Genomic DNA, 16,121 nt, shown 5'->3' on the forward strand with positions numbered 1-16,121 from the left:
TCTGCTGTGCATACAGACCTCCACCCAAGCGCCAGGGCGGGCAGACTGGCCTGTTGTGTTAAACAGCTCCTCTGTGCCACCGCAGAGGTGGTGGCATTTCGGTGGTGGATAATCACCACATGTGCTTTGGAAGGCTGTCAGTGACAAAAAGGCTCTATGCAATTGTAGGGTTTTTTTCCCTCCTCTAAAGCCAGCATTTGGCTTGGACTCTCCAAAGCAGTTAAGTTTATTAATAGTCTGTTTCTGGAGCCGAAGTGACTCCATAGAGGGGAGTTACTCCGTGTAAAACAAAACAGGAAAAGAAAACAATGTCCAACTCCTCTGTTCTGGAGGGGTGCTCAGAAAGCAGTGTTGTTCCACCTTCTCACATGAAGCAGAGGAGATCTAAGTCAGAGCAGCCACTGCAGGAGGAGTGTGATGTGGTCCAGCACAGAGACGCTCCGCGGTGGGAGGGACGTAGAGAGAGCACTTCGGGATGAAATGTGACTGCCTCTTTTGAAAATTAGTCTGTTCCTGGCCAAGTCACTGGCTTAAGCACTCAGCAAGAGAATCAAAGGGGAGAACTTCACAGGCAGCAGCACAGTCTGTTATTTGGTAGGATCCAAGTTCTTGTACCCTTGGAAGGCAGCAGGATATGTGAATTCCCATTATGGTCTGCAAGGTGTATGCCAGACAGTGGGACTTGCTTCATCTACAGAGCGAAGTGCAGCTTTTAAGTGTCTCTTAAACCTGAGGTGTTGTGTGGCTCTTCTATTTAGGAACCAGTTCACTCTTTTATCAGCCCTGTGCTGTTGGTTTCCATCCTTAATCAGCATGGCTTGTTTCTCACACACAGCTAGCAGCCGGGTGCTTGCAGACGTAGGGAGAAAGTGCATCAGGACAGCAGAGGAGATACAGAAGACCCAGGTAAAGACAACAGCTGAGGAACAAGCATGCAGATGGCTGTTCTTCCAGGGATGGTGAAGATTAAAGGAAGCCTCTCAGCACAGGAGAGCCCAGGAGGAGGATGTTGTTTCTTTTTGCAACTGATGTGTTTTTGTCATTATTACTTCCAAGCCTTCTTCCCATCCTGGCTAATAAAGCTATGTGGGCTGAAAAGGACATGGAGAGAGAAAGTAGGTTTGCTCCAGCTCTCATAGTAAGCAACCTGGTGTTGTGAAACACTGGAGACAGTTGTTCATTAGAAAAATAAAGTGTGGAACTTTTCCCATGGCAGGGAAATCTCCCTAGAAATGTTCTTCATCATGAAAAACCCAACATCATCCGGCTCCTGCCTTTCCCCTCCTCTGACTAAATATAAAATATTCTTCACATGTCTCATTCCACTGGGATTCTGCAGTGGTTTGAGCTTTGCTGGCTTTTTTCATTGCCATATTTCAACATATGCCACTTATGACAGACAGCAATGTGCCTTTCATCAGTTTTAGCTCTTGGGTTAATTTTGCCTAAGGAGGAAGAATAAGCTGTAAACATCCCTTGGACAGGGGTGCTGAAGCCTGAGACAAGTTTGGGGAATTACAGGATTACAAAATGGCATGAATTTTAGTGACAGTGCAAGGTATCCGCTTAATGACAACTTCAAGTTCCAGCAGTTCCAGTAAAGAAGTTTTATAACAACATTAAATCTGGGATAAAAATGGATTATTGGCAGTTGCAAAGTTTTGGGGAAAAGGTTTGTTCTAGTTCTGAATAAAACAAATGGGCTACAATTTTTTCTGGGAAATGAGGATTTGAACAAAAATGTTGGTTTGGTTGAATGCATGGTTGGATTTGCTTTCAAAACTTTGTAGCATTGTAAAAATAGAATGAAATGTCATTTAGAAATGGAGGCGATTTCTGCTCAGCGTCAAAATGCTTCATTCTGAAATGCTTTGAATTTTCTTCTAATAGAAATTCAGCATCCATATTATAAGGAAGTGACCAGCTTTGCGCTGGGGCATGTCTGAGACAGCTAATTTTGAATCTTTTAACTTAAAATCACTCATCTGGGTGGAGGAGCACATGACCCATCACCAGCAACGTCTGAGGGAGGGCAGGCTGCCGCTGGGCACCAGGTAGGCTGCAAGGCAAATTAACTCATTATACCACAGGCTCGTCAGCTTATTTTGCTCCCTTTGAACACCACAAAATTCCTACTTGTTAGTCACTATTTATACAGTTGCACACAGATTCTTTCTTAAGCATTCACATATTTTATGAAGTTAGTGAAGACTTTTAAGATGCAAAAACCCTGATGTTTTTAATGATTTTAACAATAAACAGGCAGAGACTGAAGTGTGCATAGTCCTCGGGTCAAACCCACACTGAATTTCCACTGGCCTCTGCACAGAGTAGCTTCAAGCCCATGCTTTCGCTTCCAAATCACGCTGGGCTGGTGAAAACAGAGTTTTTACTGATGCTTCACACATAAATGAAGAATTTTGGACTGGGGGTCACTCAGAGCTTGCTAACAGCTCATCGGCGTGTGCTGGGCGCTGCTTTGGTTTGTTTTATGCAGAGGAACTCTTTTGTTTGATGCGTCCTGCTGGTGTCCAGCGTGGCCCGGTGCAGAGCTCGCAGCAGAAAACTTTCTTCACATGCCTTTACATTTAACTGAGGCAGCTTAATCATTACTCAATGAAAGCACACATCTGCAGCAGGGGCATCGCACCCCCTCCAGGGAGAGGAGCTCACATTAAAGCCCTGGCAGGGAAAGACCCTTATGCAAGGGTAGAAAGATCATTCAGAAATATTCATAAAATGCAAGGCGAATCTTTAAATATTTATTAAAAACAAAGTGTGAATGTTAATTCCCCCTCACACATCACCCGTGAAAGAGATTCTAGAGATGAGGAAATGCAACCACAAAGCCAGTAAGTGATTTGCCTGAGGCCTCAGCTGTAAATCAGGCTCTAAACTTGAGATCAGCTCCTCCTGCCTCCCTCTGTCGCCTTCCCTGGCTCCGTCGCCCCTCCGCAATAAGGCAAAGGGCCGAGCTTGTGCCCACGTTCCCCAGGTACCACCCGGCAGTGATGCTTATCGAGGTTTCAGACCTCGGTTCTGCAGGGAGAGATGAACCCTGCAGCCACGTGAGGAGCACCAGGGAGCAGCTGGGATCCTTCTCCAGAGGGTTATCATGCTGAGATGAAATGACTTGCCTTCTGCAGTTTGTGAGTGTTTTCATGGCTTTATCAATGAAAACACACCTGAATTGAGTTTGGTAGAGTATTCTGTGTACTTAGCGGGAAAAATGATTAGTGTTGGCTGTTTTGTGCTGAAAGAGTTTTTAAGTCTTTTTTAAGAGCCTTTCTGATTTTGCCCAACTGTTTCGTGATTAATAACTTGGGTGGCCCAAGTCCTACATGTGCAACCATGAGGCCACCGATGGACCAGGAGCCCCAGCCCTCCTCCCAGAGACAAACCCAGCTATCTTGATTCCCTTTTGCAAGTTGGTGGAGCCTTCACCCTGGCCCTGGTGAGCACCCATGAGCAGCTGGGCTCCCCAAAACCATCTGGGTGCCAGAGCTGGGTCACCGTCCCCACACTGTGCTGTGCCACACAGCGCAGATGTGCCTGCAGAGCCTTGCACCAGATACGCTTCCTCCTGGGGGACTTCCCAGATAACCAGCTTGTGTATCAAAAGTTGTTTACCCCATGCTTAAAGCAGGATGCTTTCCTTATCTGCAAGCAGAGTAAATTTCCCCCAGTGCCTCGACACCATTATTCCTGGCCTGCTCCTGACTCCTGAGCTTGCTGAGCGCTGGTGGTGGCTCTGCATTATCTCCCGTCTGCAGCGCAGACAGACCCCGCCTGGAGCAGCCTCCGGGCTCTGCAATACCAAGACCAATGTCTTCAAAGACTGAAAATTACTCTGTAATTTGAATCTTTAACAACACATGGAAAAATCTACAGGAACTGGCCTGTATCATGTCTCCGAATGGCTTCATAAATATAACACTGAGGAATTTGGATACTCTCGTGTGTGTCCATGATGGATGTTTGTATTCTAAGAAATGCATTTTCTGCTTTTCCCTATCTCTGCAAAGCTGCTCAGATCCACTGTGCAGCTCCTTTTCCCGTCCCTTCCTTACTTTCAACCCCTGTCCCATGTCACTGGCAATTGCACCCATACCAGAGGGCAGGGTTTAGCCCCTGTCACTGGTTCCTGAGCCAGTCGGCTTCGGTGGCTCTTCCTGGGCCACCAGTGTTTTTGTCAAACCCCCATTCCCATCAGCCTGAAATGCAGAAGCCACATGCAGAAAGTTCAGATACAAAAAAGCTCAATGGAATGTATTTATCTGAAAACAATAGTTTTTCTGGATGGAAAATCAGTGTTTTACACCAATCATGTGGTTGTTATTAATGTTTTCCATAACACCCAGAGGTACCTTATGTGTTAAGTAAGAGTGGCCTGGCCTGTTTTGCTTAAAAAGCAAAATGCGCATCTCTGCACCTAAAACTGCTCTTGTATTTCAGCCCTGTATTGACGCCCAGATGGCTGCCAGAGGAATTTCCCGTTCCCCCAAATCTGCAGTCACGGGGCTTGATTTCAGCCCAAGATGCTGCAGCAAATATTTATGGTTGTGTTTCAATGCTTCTTTTCCATTCCCTTCCTTAAAGCGGGAGAGCATCCTGGCGTGCAGATCATGCCTGAACTGTGGCCCTCACAGCCCTGCTGTGCTTTCTGCTGCCCTGCCTGGGCCGAGGTGCCATCCCCAGAGCCGGGCGCCGCCGTGGCAGTGCCAGCGGTACACGGCGGGGATGCTGGTGGGGTCCATGCTCGCAGGCAGCGCAGGGCGGTACCCTGGGCTTCGGCCGGGTTTTACACCCAGGGCTTTAACCAGGCAAAGGAGCAAACCCAGCGGAGAGCTGCTGGAAGGAGGAATTGTTTAAAGCAGCTCTGGCAGCAAAGGCTGAGCTGGAGGGTTCATTTCCTCGGCCGTAACGCTGCTGCAGCCCCAGAAACCCAAGATCCACTGATAGCCATTGAGCAAGGATTTCCATTTTTGGTGTGAGCTCAGCCTTAAAATAGACAGGCTTGAGCGAGGAAGAAACTCTGTTGACAGAACATAGGGAACATTCCTCCAGTGTACTTTTGCAAAGGACTATCTCTGTCTTTAATCTCCGCGTTTCCTGCAGGTCTCCTGGGCCCAGCTTCCCTCTCATTGTTAGTGGAGCTTTTGGAAATGACCTCAGGCAGTTTGCAGTGACTGGCGACCCACGGTCAGAATGACTAACCCAGTCTGTCTCCATCCCTTGGACAAGTCCCATTGACTAAATAAATGACAGGCACTGACATGTGAATAGAAACAAAAACAGACTGACAAGTGAAATCTTAACTCTTTGGAGCAAAGAAACGTCCGGACGCGTGTTCAGCCTGCTGGCAGGGTGGAGGGGAATCACTGTGAACAGCCCTGTTGATGGTCAGAATACAGCAAACCTCCCCGAGCGGCTCAGGACACATGCAGATTGGGTAGACAAACACCTCTAATATTATTTTTAATTGTTTAAAATTGCTTTCTGAAGCTTTTTATCTCGGCACATCTTTAATTAAAAGTGCGGCCATGTGTTTATATGGCCATTTGTGTGTCTGGGTTCAGTGTGAATAATTCCCCTGAACGTTACAAGTGAGGGTTAACGACAAGAGTGCCTGTCACAGGATGGTGGCCTTATGTTGTACCCTTAACAGTAGCTCTGTAAGTCACCATAAGTAAGCCTATAGGTGCTTCCCACCAAGTGCACATAACACCTGTCGGAGAGGTGATCCTGGTTCTCCCAAGCCTGTACAGAGCCTGCCAGCATCCCCGAGCTCAGGTTTAGGGGGGATGTAAGCTGTAAGGGGGGTGTGTGTATCTATGCCTTTCCTAAAGGCCACCGGCGCAGGGTGCTGTCAGCTTCAAGGGCTGAATTCCTCATCCTGATCCCCGCTAACACATTTTGCCAAGCTCCCTCCAGCCCCCACCCCAGCTAAGTGACACCAGAGTTTGAGAACATGCCACGCCGTCCCAGCGTGATACATTTTTGTAGGGCCCAGACTAGCCGCCTTTGAAATCTAACAATAGTTTTACCAATAAGAATAGAATTAGTGTTAATAAGCTACATTTGTGGATTTTTTTGGTTGGAAAAGTAGGAAAGTATTCTCTTTAATATAATCAAAATATATTTTAAATGCTGTAATTAAAATAATTAATAATGCTGCTTAGCAGTTATTAGCACTCGGCGCATTGTTAGGATGTCTGCATTAGCTAAGGTTTAATAATGAGGTTCATATAAATCCAAAAGAAAAAAATAATGATATGGGGAGCGGTTGTAGTCCTGTGGTCTGATGGCTTCTTGCTTTAATGTAAGTAACAAATAATTCCCTCTGGCTCTCAGCATTTGTGGATAAGGCCATAAAAAAGGAGAAAAAAAAAAAAGGAGGAAACCTCAGCTAATAAAAATGCCACCCTTGCTTTACGACTCGGAGAGAAACGTTTGTTGTTTGGCTAATGACGATATTAATAAGTTGTGTTGGGATGGTTGATGTCATTCTTTTGTCCTGCGCATTTAACATCTGCATCGAGAGTATGGGACCACAGGCTGGCAGTTGGCAGCGAGCTGGTCCTTGGCCGAGTCACTGGCGATCCGGTGGGTCACTGGTGTCACAGCGGGGGCATGTGGGAGCAGTGGTGGGCGGCAGCTCGCAGCTGGAGGTGGCTTTGGGAGATGCTGGCAGGTCTTGCAGCTGAGATGAAAATTATGTTCTAACCTGGCTTTGGGGATTAATTTTTAATGCGACACAATTTATTGTCTTTCCTCCCAAATGACTCTTGTCTTTAGCTGTTGTTGACAAGCTGCTGTCCCCTGCCATGGAGCTGGGTGAAGCTCAATGAAGAGTGAACTGGTCTCATGAAAAGTGGGACAAGAATTTCTGGGACTCAGTTCCCGCAGATCTTGTGCCTGAGCCCTCAGCCAAGCTCTTCTGCACTCACACACACTCCTCTCTCTCTCTCAATGCTGCTTTGGTCTCAGTTCACCCCATCTGACCACCGTGCATTAATTGTTACTTACTCACTAGCTGAATATAAAGAGGCTGAGAGCTAAAAAACACTCACCTGATATAAAATTTGTTTTCTATCAGGTATTGTCACCAGGTATCTGCTGCAGTCAATGCTCCACCAGTCTCGTTCTCATCTTGATTTACGCTGGGATAGCCTGATGGGCCGTGGGAAGCCTTCTGCCGTTTCCAGACAACAGGACAGCTTTGCATCCCTGTGCCAGGTCAGCTCTAGCACGGGCTGGACTTTGGGTAGGGTGGGTAAGAGCCAGCGGGCAGGGTCAGGCTGTGCGGTCAGGCATCATCCCAGGTAATCGCCTGCGTAGGAAGGTAAATAAATGGTCAGATTTTGGCTGGGACCTGTCCACCGAAGACGATAGGCACCACGCCAGTTTACACCCTCGGAGGGCTTGGCTGCTAGGGATGGCTGGCACCAAAATACCAGTGAAAGGTTTAGTGTCATAAATGCATGCCAAACTATGGAGAGCCCCAGACGTGGCTCTAAAAGGTTGATACGGGGTCTGCAGAGGAGACCTGCACCTCCAGAGCTGCCTGGAGGTGTTTCATCCAGGCACAAACCAACAGGTCTGTGCCCACGAGCAGCTGTGCTGGTGGCCAGGGCGGCTGCCCAGCGGGAAGACGCGCTGCTGGCACCCAGGGTGCCTCAGGGCAGAAGCTGCTACTTCTGATCATCTCGCAACAGCCTGAGATGTGGAGCCAGCAGTTTCCTGGACAGAGGCGGCTTTTCAGCACAGTTCAGGGTACAAGGGTACAGTAGGACTGTCCCCATGGGGTGCCTGCTCAGAGAGGGGTTTTCTCATTCCATGGTGTGGCAATGGGATGGAGAAGATCCCCTGGAGACTCGACTGGATTCCAGCCACCATCTCCTTTCTCAGCAAAGCACGCTCCGCAAGCTGGGTGTCTAAGAAGCAACTGTGCTACTGCTGGTCAGATCGTGTACTTCTGTGTCCTGCTGCATACGTAAGGGTGATCTGCTCTCAGTAACACCCAGCAGTGCCAATGACTTTAGGGCTAGCTCCTTTCTTCCCTAATCCTGCTTTCTATTTTCACACACTTCTGCATGAGCAAGCCCTGGAGATCCTGCTGCCAGCAGAGATACTCAAAATACAGTTTCAACACAAAAAGAGATGTAGTTTTGGGACTTTAGCAATGATTGCCTCTGGCTACCTTTGGTCCAGGCTCAAAACAGAGAAGACAATATTCTCATTCCCACAATGACTTTCATATCCCCATTTTGAGGCTGCAAGAAATTTGGGGAAGCAGCAGACCAGTGCGTGCTGGCCCCACAGACTTGTCCTGGGACCAGCTTTTGAAGCCTGCCTTTTTTTTTTTTCACTTTCTGCACTCAGTCTCTCCAGCCAATGACTCAGTCACTATTTCTATTCTCTCCCCACTTCTGTTCCTGCTTCTCTAAAGTTTTGGTCAGTGGCAGCAGCTTTAGTTAATGTCTTGTGGCTGCTTCTCTCTGAGTTATTATTGGAGATGCCTACGAAATAACAGTGCTGCTCTTTAAGATGCTACTGCACCACTGCAGAAAATATTTACCAAAGATGTGGTAAGCAGCTCTTTACTGGAGTGACTGGCGTCTGCTCTGAATCGGACCAGACGCCAGTCACTTCAGCAAAGAGCTGCTGCAACAGAACAAATTGCCCAGGGCAGCAGATCTTGGGAAGGGAGAAAAGCCAGCAGCCCAGTCTGTCTGTCTTTGTGTTTTCTAAGGGAGAAAAATTATCTTTTTACAAGCCTGCCCTAGTTGGCTCTGACCAGCTCTTCCCAGAAAATACCATCATAAATAGAAGAGCAAACCATTGCATAAATGGACAGGTTGCCATTTATATCTGACCTTTCTCAGATCTGCTTTGATGTCTTCGTCAACCTATGCTTCCTTCTCGTCCAGCCTCACCATGTTTTTAGTTCCTGCGTCTAGGAGAGCACCACTGGACACAACAAACCTCAATTAAAATCCATTTTTGACATATACATATACTCCCTCTGCTCTCTGGACCAGCTCCAAATAGAATAATCCTTTTTTTAATCCTGCCCTCCCAGGGAACTTCCAGTTTTGTATTTGCAAATTGTATGGGTAAATAAGGATAAGGATAATTTTTTTTTTTTTTTTTTTAAGACACCGGGCTTGGCATATTACGCAGTCTGTTGCTAGATCAGCGTGGTGGCAGCATGCAGCGCTGGACTGTTTTTCTTACTTGGATAGACCCTTTCCAGCTCAAAAATGAGAATTCACCAAAGCCAAGCCAAAAAAAAAAAAAAAAAAAGTAAAGGGCAGTTTCAAAACTAGGTGTTATCTGCCTGGAAAAGGCTCCAGAAAGGCAGACTGTCTCCACAGGCTGCTGAATAAATGCTGATAAAAAGGACAAACTCCTGTGTGTTTGTTATGGGTGGTGTGGTTTTTAGACGTATCCTCTGGTGGACGCGGGCGGTTGTAATTCCCTTCCTATTTGAACAGAGCATCTGTTTTATGTGATATTACTTGACTCGTATAGCCAGACCAGGGCAGCAGGAGTTTAATGGCTAGCCTGCTGTTCTGCCTGCAACTGGGGAAGTAGAGAACCAGGCTGACATAGATGCTATGAGTTTCTGTGAGCCTAGAAATCCCCAAACTGTTCTCATGCAGGCGGATGGCTGGACTCAGCATGTCCCTCTCTCTCCCACAGGAGTCTCAGAGGCTGCACCATCCCTGGACTGGCTGAATGTGACTTCTCCTCCCCATCTACTTCTCCATCTTGCACTGATAACCTCCTCATGCAAGTCCAGGAGCCAATCACTGTGCTCCCACTGCTGCAGGATCTGTTGGAGGGGGGTCGTTCATACTTGACCATGAGGTAGGATGTCCCGGATAAAGCCCTAGATTAAGGCTTAGGAGTCAATGTCTTCGTCCTCTCTACCCACATACCTAATTTTATTAGATCATCAGTTCAAAAAGACATAAAAAATCACTATCAGTGGCATCAGGAAAGGTTTGCTGGCAGGTAGATCTTCCCCTGGATCAGCAGCTTCATTCCAGAGCACAGAGAGTAGTGATGCCTGTCGTACATTCCTGTGCCACCCTGATGGCTGGGAGAATCACGTTCTGCAGCCATCTAGTGAATCTGTAAAGTGGGGGTAGGCCCACAAGATCCTGTTGCTTTGAGGAATTGTAGCTTTGCTTTCCAACCCCACGAAGTCCTCAGAAACCCATGTTCTGAGAAGCAGTGGCCCGATGCCCTCCATGTTCTCTGCAGCACTCGTTGGGTGTGAACAGAAGTTAAGGAACTTCTGTCTCCATTCTCCTGGACAGAAGGACAGGGTCAGAGCAGTTTTGGGGGATGATAACTGGGGAACATTCTCAGGGGACAGTTGTGTCCCTGTGGGCCATTTGGCCTTTCCTAGATGCTGAGACCAGGTTCTAAGCTGGAACTATCAGCTCTGTTTCACTGAGCACCCAACCAACAAAACGTTGCGAGCAGCAACGTGCACCCACCAGCCAGGTAGCCCCTGCCCAAACCCATTCCTTTCTTTTCCATTTTTCCCCAGCTCAGCACACGGGATTCAGACCGACAACTGCCTGGCACTGCTGCTCACCCAGGAGGTTGGTATCAGGCAAGGGAACACCACTCCCAGGTTTCAGCAGGCTTGCCAGTCCTGTGCCCAGTAGCTATGAGTTGGTTTTGTTGGTTGGGTGCTCAGTGAAACAGAGCTGATAGTTCCAGCTTAGAACCTGGTCTCAGCATCTAGGAAAGGCCAAATGGCCCACAGGGACACAACTGTCCCCTGAGAATGTTCCCCAGTTATCATCCCCCAAAACTGCTCTGACCCTGTCCTTCTGTCCAGGAGAACGGAGACAGAAGTTCCTTAACTTCTGTTCACACCCAACGAGTGCTGCAGAGAACATGGAGGGCATCGGGCCACTGCTTCTCAGAACATGGGTTTCTGAGGACTTCGTGGGGTTGGAAAGCAAAGCTACAATTCCTCAAAGCAACAGGATCTTGTGGGCCTACCCCCACTTTACAGATTCACTAGATGGCTGCAGAACGTGATTCTCCCAGCCATCAGGGTGGCACAGGAATGTACGACAGGCAGCACTACTCTCTGTGCTCTGGAATGAAGCTGCTGATCCAGGGGAAGATCTACCTGCCAGCAAACCTTTCCTGATGCCACTGATAGTGATTTTTTATGTCTTTTTGAACTGATGATCTAATAAAATTAGGCATGTGGGTAGAGAGGACGAAGACATTGACACCTAAGCCTTAATCTAGGTGGGGACCCAGGGCAGCTCCTGTGGCCCAGCACAGTCCCATTCAGGTAGAGAAGCTTTTCAGTCCTGGACTTTCACATGCGCTCTGTTCCCTTCTCTAGCATAGACACTGCCCATTACCTCGGGCAAACCACTTTCCCCTGGATCAGCAAAGGTAATTAGATCTCTGTGTCCCACTGGACTCTGTGGGAGCCGGGCACTGATGTGCCTCTGAGAGCCTTCCCCATGGCAGCCCTTCCAGACAAGTGCACGAGGATGTTAACAAGTTAAGGAACATTGCATGGGATCGAGGGGGAGAGCCTGAGGAGGTGGTACAGGGACGCTCTGGAGGTCTGAGAGCTGGGTTTGATTAGGCAGCAGGAACCGGCTGATAAAGCAGATCTCATCCAATTTGAGACTCTGCCTGGCTGGCCAGGGGACGGGCTCGTGTGGGAGACAGCGGTGCGCATTGCTGATGCTGCCCACGCTCAGGAAATGTATTGGCTGCTGGAGGAGGAATAAAAGTTATTGACATGAAATTTGCTGAACCTCAGAAGAAGTTTGGCTTGGGTTTGGTTCAAGTCCGACGGCTTCTCCTTTTTCCCTGGCTGGTTTGTGCCTGCCTGGTTGGACCTGCTGCACGCCTGAGCCGCAGCCACGCGCGGGCGGCCAGCAGAAAGCTGGATGGGCTGCCGGCAGCACGCACTTGCCGATTGCCTTCCCCAGAACGCCGGTGAAGGGAAACCCGCCACGCTTCATGGAGCTCTTCATCCTTTGCGGTGTCCAGATTGCTGAGGTTACGCTGGATTTGTTGAAGGTGTCTGTCTGAGGCTGCTCGGAGAGAAGTGGTCTTCTCAGCTGGGATTTTCAGCACCATTCTCCTGTCTTTACAGGAGAAGATGTTCCTCCTGCTCCGTGTTTCACCATGTGCCCTATGGCTGACACAAGACCCAAGGTGTCCCTTTGGCTTTTTCTCCCATTGGAAGAATTGCGTTTCAGCCTAGAGGAAACAGCAGGTGCTTATGGTTTGGAAATCATAAGAGGTCTGTGTTCGTTGCTGCGTTATTTGCTACTGTGTCTTCTCTGTGGATTGGATCCCGTGGGAAGCTGCACCCCACAGCTCTTTCTGCTTCAGCATCCTTTGCTCTCGCTGAGGCTGGCAGCAAGTGACTTCAGGCTGTGAAGCCACCACCGGTCCAGCCCAGCCAGCTTCTCCCTGGGAGCAAGACGCACCTTCTGCAATACTCCCAAAAATTTCTCTTTTCACTTCTCGCTGCCTGGTATATGTAATAACGAACTTCATGGCAAGGATACATTTCTTGTTGTTCTGTATTTTTCAGATGAAGAAAGTGTGTGAATATTGTCTCTGGCTGAATGTGAAATGACACCGCAGGGCAGTGGGACTGAATAAGGTCCCCCGGCTGTGTTCGGAGAGAGAGGCAGCACACAACAGATGGAAACACAGCTTTTATTAAGGGGAAAAATCCACCTTTCTCTGCTGTGGAAGTTGGCATTAGGTTTGGATGAAGGCAGCCTTTCTGTCCTGCAAACCCAGGACACCAGTGCTTTACTTGGATTGCAGCAGGACTTTACTGGGATGGCTTGAATTTGTTTTCTTACAAAATGCGAGCAGCAGCACAGGGGGATAATCTGCACTCATGGCACTGGCCTGACTTGTGGTTCTGTCCCTGTTCGTCCTAACCCAAACCAGAGAACCTAATACCCCATATCTTACATGGGTCCTTGCATCTCCAGTGTTAAAGTTGGACTCTTTCTCCCTGAATAACTGCTTGATTATTTATACAAATTGGCCGAGATCCATCCGGAAGAGATTTAAAGAAATTGGGCTGCAATTGCCCATAGAGCTGAGTCTCCTCCTGGGATGCAAGAGTCCATGTCCCTACTCCAAGCAAGGAGCTTCTCCTGGCGTGGTGGTCCACCACAGATGGGTGCCATCACCCACCGGTGAGGATCTTCTGGGAGATGATTTTACTTCTGTGGGTTTGACTAGAAATCCAGGCTTGAGCCCAGGTAACCTTTCCAAGCAGCACTTTGTGGAAACCGGTAGTTTGCTACCAAAAAGGAAAAAAAAAAAAGTTTTGGTTTTGCCCAACTGACGTTTTCTGACACAAGAAATCATGTTGTCAAAAAACTTCCCAACCACTCTGCTGGGAATGTGCTCTTTGCCATCAGTCCCCAAGGCTGGAGTGCCGGGGTGTTGAAATGTTACTACAGCCCTGGAAACTGTGAGTCAGCTTGTCCCCACCCACAGCAGATACTCGTGGGAAGGGCCTTGAAAAGCCTGGAAACTCAGCAGCTCTTGCCTTGTGGAGTTTCCATTAACCCATTAACATTAATTTCAGGTCCAGTGAAATTCGGTATTTGGCGAATTTCTGTTGGATTTTGTCCCTTTTTTCCCCCGCCCCCTTCCTGATTCTGATAAATTTTGGAGGTTATTTGATTTCAACTCACCCCTAAGCAATTTGGCTGCCGTGGCCCCAGTTCACCGCTGGGGCCCCGTGGGACAGGCTGGCCCTGGGCAGCAAACGCAGCACCCACCGTGGTGCCACCGGATCTGGTGGGAACTTGGATGGGGTCACTGGATGGTGAAACTTTGATCCTACTTGCAGGAAGGATGCTAGTGAAAACTTCCCTAGTGCAAAACCCTCCTGGCTGTACTGCTGTGTCGGGATGTAAATGCACTGACTTGGGCATCTCCTGGCAGGGATGAGGGTTGTGCAGTGATGTCCCAGCTTTTCTGGGAGAAGACATGCCTTGTTCCCCGTGGGGATGCAGGCAAGGAAGCCGTGTGGGTGCCTGCCACCCCTGCCAGCTGGGCAACCTGCCTGCCCACACCGGCGGTGGCCACAGCGCAGTGACACACACAGCAGAGTTGCCTCAAGCAGGTCAGGGACTGGGTGCGATGAGGCTGTGAGTGTGCAGGCTCCGCCTGCAAGCCCTGCTGCAGTGGGACATGCAAACCCACTTTCGGGGCGCGAGGTTGGCGGGATGGGAGCTGTGCTTCCCGCCGGTGAATCCACCGCACCCAGGCTCAGCTCTACCTTCACACGTGCACAGTTCGGAGCAGTCTGTGCAAACCACTGACCTCAGGCTATCTCAGAGCCATCTGCAAACTGCATTTACTGCCGACTGGAAAACATGTGAAGGTAGCAAATCCCAGGTCTTAACTCAGCGGACGATGATGTGAAAGAACCCTTGCATTCCCCTGACGCATGCCCTCGCCTGTGTCCCAGGAGCGGTGGCAAAGGGTCGCTACGACGTGAGCCTGGAGGAGCCGGGATGGGCTTTGCCATGGCTGTAGCCTACATGGGATGGGGGCACGCACCCAGATGGGGGTGGGGTCACATCCTCGGCATGAAGAGTTTCAAGACGCCAAAGTCTGGGAGCGTGGAGTCCAACGGCTGTGAAATTCTCCATAAAGGAAAATTTTTCGAACATAATTTTTTTTTAACTTTGGATTTATCAAAATGCCTTGTTCTGATTTAACTTTTCCATTTTGAAGACAGTCCAAAGTCCTATCACAGTGTGTTACTGCACAGAATATAACATTTGCAAGAGTAAAATGAAAAGTCGGTTTGAACTGGAAAATCACGGCCATGTCATTAAAACAAAGGAAACGGGACATTCTGATGTTGTCAAAACTTTTTTTTCTCTGGTTCCTTTCAAAATCAGCTTCCAGCAAAACCAGCCTGGTTTTATGAGGCATTTTAGTTCTTGGCAGAGCCCCTCTCCCTGGCGCAGCAGTTTTGTCATGGTTTCTCTGGCCAGGCTCACGCGCTCTGTGCCCCCGTTCCCAGGCGGTAAAAGGGGGGTGCAGTGTTCACTGCCCCTCAGCATTGAGTCAGAGCCGTCCCTGTCTCAACTCCATTTTCGAGGCATTAGAATAACCTACAAATTGAGCTGTTAAAACATTGTTTCAATGGCAATTACTCATTTTCTATTTTAACCTCCGCATCCTTCTCTTTGACCGGAAACGTATAAGATGCTAGAGATAAAAAAAAAGCAGAAAATCATGAAACATATAAAAAGACAGAGATACAAAAAAGCAGAAAATCATGAGATTTATTTTTCCTTACCAAAACCTTAGAGCTCAGTGGTCTGTGTCTGCAGGTTTGGGCTCTGCTGATACCTTCGACCATGCTGGCACGGACACAACGGCAGTGCTGGCCCCTGTCCCCCCACCCTAGCTGCAGTTTGGCTTGGGGAAGAGGTTGGTGCCGGTGCCCTCCTGGCCACCCACGGTCCTCCTGGGCCCAAGAGGATTTGGCTTTATATACTACCTGGGAGATCCATGTCAGATAAGACTGGCAGGCTTTCAAAAGCTTCTCTTCAGCTTTTGTGCCAAGATCTATAGGATGTGTTCCAGAGCATCTCCCAGGAATGTTTGTTGTTATGACAGGCAAAAAAAAAGAAGAAAAAAAAAAAAGAGGGGGGAAAAAAAGGCAGTGAAAGAGCACATTGCTGTTAATTACTAGAAATCCTTTAATAACCAACATTACTATAAATTATATGTGCATTATGACAAGTACAATTGAGCGCTCTGTTTGTCTTGCCCATGTTAACAGCATGGAACAATGTGCTGTTGTTGCAAGAGCTGACATGGATGGCACTGGGTGAAACCAGGACTTCTCCATCGCATACCTGTGCCCACAGAGACCGGCGGCCACCCCGCGTCCCATGAAAGCTCCATTGTTCTTTGTGCCATATAGCACGCACCATGATTGTATAGTGTTGGATAAGCAGTAATACGTTGCTTGCTGAAATAACCTATCCTTAGTTTAAACAGTGCTATATTTAAGATTTATATATATTTAAATGTTGGTAATTGCACAT

At 48.4% G+C, this 16,121-nt stretch overlaps 1 long non-coding RNA gene across 1 annotated transcript in view; it reads left to right on the forward strand.

The window, feature by feature from the left end:
• The window catches only part of LOC129783241 (uncharacterized), a 143,883-nt gene extending 134,011 nt beyond the window's left edge, over positions 1-9,872 (forward strand). Inside the window, exons 4-5 of the long non-coding RNA XR_008745184.1 lie at positions 7,100-7,239; positions 9,709-9,872. This is a non-coding gene — a long non-coding RNA (uncharacterized LOC129783241). The remainder of the gene's footprint in view (positions 1-7,099; positions 7,240-9,708) is intronic.
• Positions 9,873-16,121: the final 6,249 nt, after the last annotated feature.

This window comes from Falco peregrinus, chromosome 1 (genome assembly GCF_023634155.1).
Source record: "Falco peregrinus isolate bFalPer1 chromosome 1, bFalPer1.pri, whole genome shotgun sequence".
In the NCBI taxonomy this organism is placed as follows: domain Eukaryota; kingdom Metazoa; phylum Chordata; class Aves; order Falconiformes; family Falconidae; genus Falco; species Falco peregrinus.